The 10,639-nt window shown below is 47.1% G+C and overlaps 1 long non-coding RNA gene across 1 annotated transcript in view; it reads right to left on the minus strand.

The window, feature by feature from the left end:
- Window positions 1-7,173: 7,173 nt before the first annotated feature.
- The window catches only part of LOC143504328 (uncharacterized), a 4,153-nt gene continuing 687 nt past the window's right edge, over window positions 7,174-10,639 (minus strand). Inside the window, exons 2-3 of the long non-coding RNA XR_013127537.1 lie at window positions 8,893-9,062; window positions 7,174-8,609 (exon numbers count right to left, since the gene is read on the minus strand). This is a non-coding gene — a long non-coding RNA (uncharacterized LOC143504328). The remainder of the gene's footprint in view (window positions 8,610-8,892; window positions 9,063-10,639) is intronic.

The following is a 10,639-nucleotide window of genomic DNA, read 5'->3' on the forward strand; positions in this document are numbered from 1 at the left end:
ATGAAAGGTCTGCATATAAAGAAAATAGCAACCAAATTAGTGATTATAAAATAAAAATTAAAAACAGAATTCAAATTTTACAATAATAATGATTCTGACATAAAAAGCCCTGCAGCAACAACTATTTGTCTCCTAATGAACTGGATCAAACACAATCTATTTGAACTTCAAGGTGTCTTTCAGTGTCTAATACAAGGAAACTTTTTATGCAACTAACGCATTACATTTTTAAAAGATCAGGATTGACAGGGTACTTGCACCTAGCCCTGGCTCGGTGAGGGCGCATTATGAGGCCTCCATGACTGAACACCCTCTCTACTGATGCACTGTTGGCAAGTCAATACCAATATTGCAATATTGCTAATAACCTTTCCAGGCAGCGACTAACCTTTCCGGGTGGGTTTTCAGGTGGCGAATAAAATTAGATGTGGTTGGAACCAGCGTCCAGTATTTTTATGCCACACACGCTGCAGTTTGCTGCTCTTCTATTTGCTACTTGTACTTGTTTTGTACCCAAACCTTATTATGAATGGTGGTACAGAAGCGAGCGTCCTCACCAGCGCCGCCATGATCGCGATGTTTTGCGGCGAGCGCAGGGCCAGGTACGCGTGTGCGGAGTCGCGCGCAACGGTCACTTGCGAAATACTTGACGCGTCGCGACCGGCGCGAGGGTCCGCGCTCCGAGAATGTTACGTCAGCGGGAAGTAAAAAGCATACAGACAGGCGGAGGAAAGGTTGTCAAATGAAACACAAAAGAACATTACAAATAAAAGATTGTTCACGAGTCTCAAATCACGAGTCCAAGTCGAGTCGCAAGTCTTTTGAATGCAAGTCTAAGTCGAGTCTGAAGTCACTGTATATGCGACTTAAGTGCGACTCGAGTCCGAGTCCCAAACTCGAGTCCCCATCTCTGGTATGAGCTGTGTCGAAATCATCCGCATCATTCACTTCAGCGTTCACACCTGCATCTGTGAGTCTAACAGAAGTACAAGTAGATGGGCCAACAGCACAAATTCAGCTGCTCACAAAAGAAGAAAAAGGCACTCATCCATCCATCCATCCATCCATCCATCCATCCCTCAATGATATTTCCCTTCATCTCTTACTGCAGTTAAATTTGTTTCTCTTTTCCCTCTCTCGTTACCTGTCTAGCACTCTCATTCACCTTGTAACTCTCACTCTCTCTAACTCACCCTCTCTCTCACCCCCTCTCTCACTCTCTCTCTCACTCTCTCACCCTCTCTCTGTCTCTCTCTCTTGCCCACTCTAATTAGTGGTTTCTTTTTCTGTTCTTTAACTGAACCTCCACCCCAATTTACCCTCCTCACCTTCCACCTTTTCCCTTTCTTTCAACTTCTTTTCATATCCAGAATTAAATTTCTTTCTCTCTTTTCTCTCACTTTTCTCTCACTTACTCACTCACTCACTCACAAAATGCATCAATATATACATGGCCATGCACAGAGCTGACACAGCAGGAGACAAAAAACACGGAGAGAGAGAGTGAGAGAGAGTGAGAGATGACAAGAAAGTGTGTGTCTCTGCGAGAGAGAGGAGTGCACATATATGAGCACAGAATTACAGAATAGTGTTCATTACAGTGAACATCACTCTAGAATCCCCATGACACCAGTGGGGTGTGTGAAGTGTGTATGTGTGTATTTATGATTTTTCCAAGGAGACACAAAACATGTCTAGTCAAGTGACTGAATGAAAAAGTGAGGAAAACAGTGTGTGTGTGTGTGTGTGTGTGTGTGTGTGTGTGTGTGTGTGTGTGTGTGTGCATGTTTGTGTGAGAGAGGGAGATATTTTAGGGAGGTTGAGAGCGTGTGCATTTGCGCTTTTGTGAGGAACAGAATGAGCATGTGCGCGAGCGTGTGTGTGTGTGTTGTGTGCGAGCGTGGACATGTGTGTGTGTGTGTGGTGGGTGTGTGTGTGCGAGCGTGTGTGTGTGTGTGTGTGCGAGCGCGTGTGTGTGTGTGTGTGTGTGTGTGTGTGTGCGAGCGTGGACGTGTGTGTGTGTGTGTGCGAGCGTGGACGTGTGTGTGTGATTGATTGTGCGAGCCTCGGAAAGCTTTCAGCTGAAACCGCCTCTATTAAACAGGGCTGCCTTCCACCAATTAGACAGAAAAAGAGAGAGAGAGAGGACGAGAAAGGAGGGGGTGTCGGAGCTCAGCGGTTGGCTGGTGCTTTCACAGAACTAAATTACAGATCAATTAAAAAGGAGAGAGAGTTGAGAGAGAGTTTCACTCAAACCTCCCCAATCTCAGAATATGAGGAACCCCATGAGGAACTGAATGCACAGGCTCGCCGACTCTTGCTGTCTCTCTCTCTGTTTCTCTCCTGGTTTCTCTTTCTCTCTCTCTCTCTCTCTTCCCTTCTGCTCTGCTTTATGTAATCAGCTGTTGCATTGCCCTTTATAGAGGATCTATAGTGGTGCACACCCTGCACCACCCTCAGAACATCCAGCAGCTCCATGCTGTCCACATGTTCACATATCCACATGTTCACATATCCACATGTCCACCAGTCCACATATCCACATGTCCACCGGTCCACATATTCACATATCCACATGTCCACATATCCACATGTCCACCAGTCCACATACCCACATGTCCACCAGTCCACATGTCCACAGGTCCACATATTCACATGTCCACATGTCCACCAGTCCACATGTCCACTGGTCCACATGTCCACCAGTCCACATGTCCACCGGTCCACGTGTCCTTGGAACAAATGGGCCAGCATTGCGAATCGATTGCAACTGCACTTGGGGGTCTCACATGCCCCCCCTAGTCATGATCCATCCAGCTGCACGTCTGTCTGGTTGCGGCATGGGCAGCAAAACCTCCGCGTGACTGTACACTTATTTGATTCGCTGGCAGACAAACAAAAATGACATGTAGGCCTATTCGAACTCCCTCTTCTCTCAAAATGTAAACGCGGTATCCAGCTCAGACGAGTCTCGTGTGGCCGCCTCAGTCCTCGTGCTTGGGGCATGTTGTACCTAACACGTCGTGAATAAAATTGTTCTTAAACCGAGTGAATGTTCCTCGCAATTTGCTTTGAATATTACTGCGTATCTTTAGAAATGGAAACCCATTCTCTATATTTTCAGTAAGAGTTTTCGTTATGATGAATAGGCGTACCGACGGAATATTCGCATTAGTGGTCGTAGGCCACGTACACGGAGATGCGCACCGCTGCAAACTACACTGCTGAGTGCGTGATGTAAACGGCATTCAGTAGTGCTGATAATGACCTCGCGCACAGTCTCGTGCACCCAGCTGTCTTTATAAGTTACTGATCTGTCTTCTGTATAACTGCAGAGATCCAACGTAAACTTTTTAATTAATATATATTTTATTAATGGACTCATAATACTAATAGTAATAATATTGATTACTGTTAATTAACTGTTGTTGGTGTAAATATATTTGTAATTTCTCTGGACAAATAACAACCATAAACAAGAGATAAAGATAGAATAATAATCATAATTAGGCATACCTGTATATTTTCTTAAAATGTCAGAAGGTTTATGATTGAACATTTTGGTTGAACATTTTCATTGTCTACCTTTTATGGATGGTCGTTAGCAGGGGTGCTTGAGGACGGAACTATTCGTAAAGGTGCGTGCGCACGTGTCACTGGCAGCGCTGCGCTCGCGAACGCTCGAGCGGTCGATACGCACCGAGGAGCGTCAGGAACTGAAATATGAGGATAGTAGGAAATACTCTAATGGAAGAGACGAAGTAAGGAGGCAGTATGGAGAGAGGGAGAGAGAGAGAGAGAGAGTTGGTTCTCTAATGGCGCATTTGCCACTAGGGCCTGCTTGGCGCGGTACGGTTCGATTCGCGACGGTTTGTGAGTGTTTCCATTAGTACCAGGCCCCAGTGAGCCAGCCCCTTCGGGTACTTTTTTCATACCGACTCGCTCGAGGTTCTAACCGTTCCGAAGCGGTACAGTTCTGTGACGTGGAGGAACAGCATGACACTAATTGGCCAGGGAGTGTCGTCACAGGTTGCGTCAGGAGAGCGACTCCTCCGCTATGCTATGGACTCCTCAGCCATTTTTAAAACCCAAGGAGCGAAGTCTGTTCCCTGGTCAAACGCCGAGGTACAAACCTTTCTGTTAATAATCAGCGATCAAAAAAATCCAGGGCGAACTGGACGGGGCCACTAGAAATGTAAAGGTTTTTAGCGAGGTGGCTAATGGCCACTCATGGCTACCAGCGGTCCGTTCAGCAGTGCCGGTCGGTCCAAGCTAAAAAAGCTTAACGCGAACAAAAGTTGTTGAGCGGGGGGGGGGGGTGGGCGAACGAAAGCTGTTGAACGTAAATGGACACAGATTCAGTGTTATATCGCGGTGGATGGCGCCAGAGCTAGCGAACTAGTAACGTATTGAATCATATATGTGGATATGAGGTAAATAAACTGGATATTTTTTTTCGGCGTGAGATATCGGAAGTGTGGCGTGAGAGGCGTGTGAAAACGGTCAAATGCGTGTGTCTCACGCTCAATGCGTGAGAGTTGGCAACCCTGGAAAATGTGCTGGACAATGTCGGTGCTGGAGGGCCACGGAGAATGGTGAGTGTATTGTGATTTCACAGTTTTACTACTAGGCTCGTAAAAGATGTAATATGAACGTATTATGAACGCATCTATTGTAAACGCAGGAATTTAGAGCTGTGTTTGTAGTTAATATTACCACCACAGTCACTACTGTACAATAGCTAGCTCTTAGCCTTGCTAGTTGCTAGTTAGCTGTAGCCATAAACACAGCATGCGCAGCGATGACGTGCTACACATGTGCAGGTTACGCTATATTGTTGTTGCTTTCACGGGAATGCTTGTGTTTAATATTTGTTATTTTTTACGTTCAAGATTCCCCTTCCACTGACGAGGCGAGCGGAGTTGGCGGAAAATGTTTCCTTCAACCGGGCTTTCCTCGGTGGTGCTTGGCGAACTTGTGAACACCATGCGAGACAGACGCCAGTAAAAGCACACAAAATGTTGCTTGTAGTATTATAAATATTTATTTCATATAAAGCTATACGTATATATTTGCTTTTTGCACTTTTTTTAACTATAACTATATTATTTACATATGTTGTACTTTAAATATCTATATTTCATAATAAAGTTTTGATTTCATTTGATTGTATGACTGATGCTTTTTATGCAGGGTGTGTTCAGCCTGTTTGAGTAATACCAAATTATCAATAATTAGAGCAACCACATACAATAATGAAGATAAAGATAAATAAGATAGAATAATGCTATGTGTTAAGGGGGCATCGACCGGTGTTGTGGACGCATACAAATGAAGTCACGACACTACAACCCGCGCGCCAACAGCGACTCCACCCACGTTGTGTTGGTCCACCATTGTAATGGAAACACAACGCGACCGTACCATTCCGTTGCAAATCGACCCGTATCGAACCGTACCGCGCCAAGCAGGCCCTAGTGGAAATGCGCCATATACTGCTTCTTGGGATTCTCAAAAACAGGAACATGCTTTTAAAGATTTTAACAGTAATTTTAATTTTCACATCTGTGACCGAAGAAATCCAGAGAAAATCCAAAGGCCATGAAAAGGTTTTACTAACAATAATTATTCTCTCCTTTGAGTTTATTTCTCACCCATTTACTGTTTAGTTACAGAATATAAATACGATTTTTAAAAGTTACACCAATCATATTTGAAAGAGTGTCTTCCTTCAGTGGAGTGAAAATATGGCGTGTTGCTGAATCTCCAACCGATGCCCGTTGGTCCAGTTCTTCGATGCAGACTTTGGGCCGCCGTTCTTTGCTTCACATGATTTGTTTGAATTTGTTTGTATTAGACGTTATTAGTTCAGATATGTTTTTGTTTGTTTCTTTATTGGTATATTTATGGAGAGACACCGTGTCCCAAACAGCGGGACCGAACACAATACGGTCTTTACACTTGCGTGACGGCCCGGCCCAAGGATAATAATACCAGTGTTTCTTCACAGAGGAGCCGTTTAACTTTTTGCATTACTGTTATTCTAAAACAGATGCTGTTGCAGCGCCCGCGCTGATGTTGCCGGTCTCGTGTGGTTATAACACGCATACTGAGCCCATCTGAAACTGCCTGCTAAATGAAATGCTGGTATTCTCCACCGGGCTCCCTTATTGGCTGCTGAAGAGCAATGCATCATGGGGAGGACTCCAGCGGCTCTGTCTGAGCGCTAAAAGATAATGACGACGGAGGCTCGCACTCTCTCTTTCATATTTCATCCCTCGTTCTGAAACGACTCTTATCTTTCCCAGTTCGCTTGCATCAGTCTGTCTGATCCTGGGGCTGTGTGTGTGTGTGTGTGTGTGTGTGTGAGAGAGAGAGAGAGAGAGAGAGAGAGAGAGAGAGAGAGAGAGAATTTTGCCAGGGCTACCACAGTCTTGGAGCCATTCTGACTGCCTCCTGCTTCTCTCTCTCTCTCTCTCTCTCTCACACACACACACACACACACACACACACACACACACACACACACACACAGTCTGTAATGTCAGCAACAAGACAAATACTGCATGCTACAACACTGGATAACATGCGCCTCAACATTCTCATATACATTCTAAATGTTGTTTAAGGTGTGTGTGTGTGTGTGTGTGTGTGTGTGTGTGTGTGGTGCCCTAGTCCAGTCCTGGTGAGTCCAGCCCGATCATAACATGTCTGACCCAGTTCAGTAAGGCCTCAGTGTTAACGCCGGGTTTGTCAGGTTAGGTTAGTGTGACTGGCCTTGGGCTTCCCTGCCACACACACACACCATTACATACATACATACACATTCACAATGCAAAAGAGTTTACATGTCCTGAAATAAGTGATAGCTTGTTGTCTGTGTATGGTTCTATAACAAATACATTACTGATACAATAAATAAAGAACTACATATTTAATGCATTTGCTGTAATGTAAACATTTTTATTCCTAGTTACTGTCACTATGACAGTGTGTGTGTGTGTGTGTGTGTGTGTGTGTGTGTGTGTGTGTGTGTGTGTGTGTGTGTGAGTAGTCGAAAGACTTTGTCACCTAGCAAGAAAGGGAATTCACTGATTACACACTGACTTTAAAAACAGAGCCTCCCAATGTTAATTTCTTTACAGTTTAAATGATCTTTATTGACAATTATTGGCACATTTTTTCACATTTACATTTACATTAAGATAACAAAATCACACTTTTCACCAAGACATTACAGATAAGCAGAAGTAACAAGCACCCCATCACAGATGAAGAACGTCTGTCTGTCTGTCTGTCTGTGTATTTCTCTCTGTCTCGTGGTCCAGCCCTTGCAGTGATCACTAACTCTGAATGTTTTAATTTTATCCCTCTTATTTTTCACCATCCCTTTTCTTCACACACTTCTCTCTCCTCTTCCTCACTGTTGGGTAGAATCCCTTTCTCCTTTCTCTCTCACTCTCTCTCTCTCTCTCTCTCTCTCTCTCTCTCTCTCTCTCTCGCTCGCTCGCTCTCTGTCTCCCTCTGTGTGTGTGTGTGTCTCTGTGTCTGTCACTCTTGCTCTCCTTTCTACTCTTGCTTTGCTTTCTCGTGTTTCATGCGCGGAAAACTGCGCCCCGTTTAAATGTTTTGTAGATAAAAAGCAGACGCAGGTATCGAGACGCGCCGGGCCTCAAACACACCCGCAAACGGAGGTAAGCACGTGTCCCTGCACTCGCACACGCGCGCACAGCCGACGTGAACGCACAGACGCACATCAACAGACGAACACTCATACACACACAGACGCAAAAGAGTGATTCAAACCCATGAACTACGAATAAACACAAAAGATTGGCACTACCTCTGCAGGACTACGTGTGCATTGCTATGAGATCACTGTCACACTCCGTGTTATACCAGTAGAAGGTGTGGAGACCCGCGGTGCTTTAGAGGCTGCAGGTGCAGGCCGTACAAAAGCAGCGTTAGCGCGAGCCTCGCATCAGCCCCCAACATCTGGCTACTTACTACCAGCTAGTATTACAGTTCAGAGAGCAAGACAGGGATAGATAGAGTGGTACTGTCCTTTAATATTAAAGACGTCGGGTCAAACAACATTCACGCTCAGAAGCGGAACCCGCGACCCAGTCGGTCTGGCGGCACTGAAAGGCGCGCGTGTTTCTGCTCAGTGTCTGAGACCTGTGGCTCGCGCGTGGGTGCGTACGCGCGAGCCATAGAGGAAACTTAAAAAAAAATGATATCGCGACTCAGTGAACATGAGTGAAAAGCCAAATTCTGGGACGTGCTCGGTAACGCAGACCTGGTTAAAGATGCTGAAGATGAGGGGTTAACCAGTAGAAAACGGGGAGATGTTGCCACACAACGCCTAGAATCCGCTGAGCCCGTGCTGGATACGAGGGCGCTGGCGCGAGCGTCCTCCCTCCTCTGGTCTGTCTCTCCCCCTCCTCTCCTCTCTCTCTCTCTCTCTCTCTCTCTCTCTCCCGTCTCCCTCTATCTCGCACGCTCGCTTTCGCTCTTAGATCAAAGAGGCGCGCGGAGCGATATTGAGGAATTCCATTTGCGGCGCGCTTTTAATAGCTGCGGCGGCACGCGCGGACGCGAGAAAGTACCTGATGAAAAGAGCGAGAGGGAAAAAAAGAAAGAGAGAGAGAGAGAGAGAAAGCGAGAGAGAGAATTAAAGGAAGCATCAGATGTCCCAAGGACAAGTGAGCACGGAGAGGAACATCAAACGGTTATCGCCAGCGGTGCGGCTTGGTGAGCCTCTCTCTCTCTCTCTCTCTCTCTCTCTCTCTCATCTCTCTCTCCTCTCTCTCTCTCTCTCTCTCTCTCTCACACACACACACACACACACCACAGGTCGGTGCTCAGTGCGCTAAGCTAGCAGATGGTTACCTCAGCGTAGCCCCGGCCGGCACATCAATGGTTTATGCGCGTGCAGCGGTGCTCGTGTAGCGGTGCGCGTGCGTATCCAGTCCCGCACTCCCACTGTGAGGCCCCGCTGAAACCCCGAGCCGCCTCGGTGAAGAGCGGCTCCAGCCCGAGGCTCTGCCGTTAAAAGCTGACTGTGGAGGAGGAGAGAGATCTGAAGGTCAATGAAGAAAGGGATGAAGTTGCTGTGCGGTGTTAGGAGGTTAGGTGTCCCAGTGGACCACGGGTCATGCACGCTGCACTGGGGGATTATAGAGTCCTCTCTGGGCTCCTGTGTTTGTTAAAAAAGGTTGTTTCCTGACAAAGTTAATCACAGTCCACAATCTACAGTCCTAAACACATGGGTAGTGGGTCCTATCCATGCCCCCCCCCCCCCCCCCCCCCCCAAAAAAAAACCACATGTGGGCAGATCCATTAAATCCATGCAGATCCATTAGATCCATGGAGATCCATTAAATCCATGCAGATCCATTAGATCCATGGAGATCCATGCAGATCCATTAGATCCATGGAGATCCATTAAATCCATGCAGATCCATTAGATCCATGGAGATCCATGCAGATCCATTAGATCCATGGAGATCCATTAAATCCATGCAGATCCATTAGATCCATGGAGATCCATTAGATCCATGCTGGCCCCCCACAAACACATGGAAGTGGGTCAGATCTGTGCAGTGGGATCTTTATCTGGGGGCTGTGCAGTCTCTGTCTTGGTTGTTGACCTCAGAGCGCACCCAACTCTATCTCACCCACACACAACACACACACACACACACACACACACACACACACACACACACACACACACAACACACACACACACACACACACACACACACACACACACACACACACAGAGAAATAAACACACCCACACATACACACACACACACACACATACACACACTCACACACACACACACACACACACACAGACATAAACACACCCACACACACACACACACACACACACACACACACACACACACACACACACACACACACACACAGAGCCACGCCCCAGGTCTCTCTCTCCCACCAGCCGGGTTATATGGCCTTTCTCAGACTTGTGCGTGTGTGTGAGGGAATGTGAGTGTGTGTGTGTGTGTGTGTGTGAGGGAATGTGAGTGTGTGTGTGTGTGTGTGTGGTGTGTGTGTGCGTGCGTAGCCTGTGGCTTTGATCTGCAGCTGAAGGGTACAGGCCAAATCTCCAACTACGTGAGAGTCTGCTCCCAGCTGGAGAGAGGGAGGGAGGAGGGAGGGGAAAGGGGGAGTGACAGAGGAGAGCGAGAGAGAGCGAGAGAGGGGAGTGACAGAGAGGAGAGAGTGATGGTAGGGGGGGGGATTCCTCCTCTGCTTTGGGAATTGGGACACACTGGCTGATGCTATTAATATATCGAGCACTGTGGCCCCTTGAGGAGAGAGAGAGGGAGGGAGAGGGGGAGAGGGAGAGAGAGAGGGAGGGACTGAGGGGGAGAGGGAAGGAGGGAGGGAGGGAGAGAAGGGAGAGAGAGAGGGAGGGGTGAGAGGGGAGGGAGAGGGAGGGAGGGAGGGAGGGAGGGCGGTAGGAGGAAACTTTGATACCAAAGCGTGAATACTGCGTCATCACCTCGATGAATAATGTGTGCGAGTTCAAATGAGCCCATGAGCCATTTCTGACTCCGGAGGAGACCTTTCCAAAATAGTATGAGTGGGGTGGGGCACCCAA

This window comes from Brachyhypopomus gauderio, unplaced genomic scaffold (assembly GCF_052324685.1).
Source record: "Brachyhypopomus gauderio isolate BG-103 unplaced genomic scaffold, BGAUD_0.2 sc260, whole genome shotgun sequence".
NCBI lineage: Eukaryota > Metazoa > Chordata > Actinopteri > Gymnotiformes > Hypopomidae > Brachyhypopomus > Brachyhypopomus gauderio.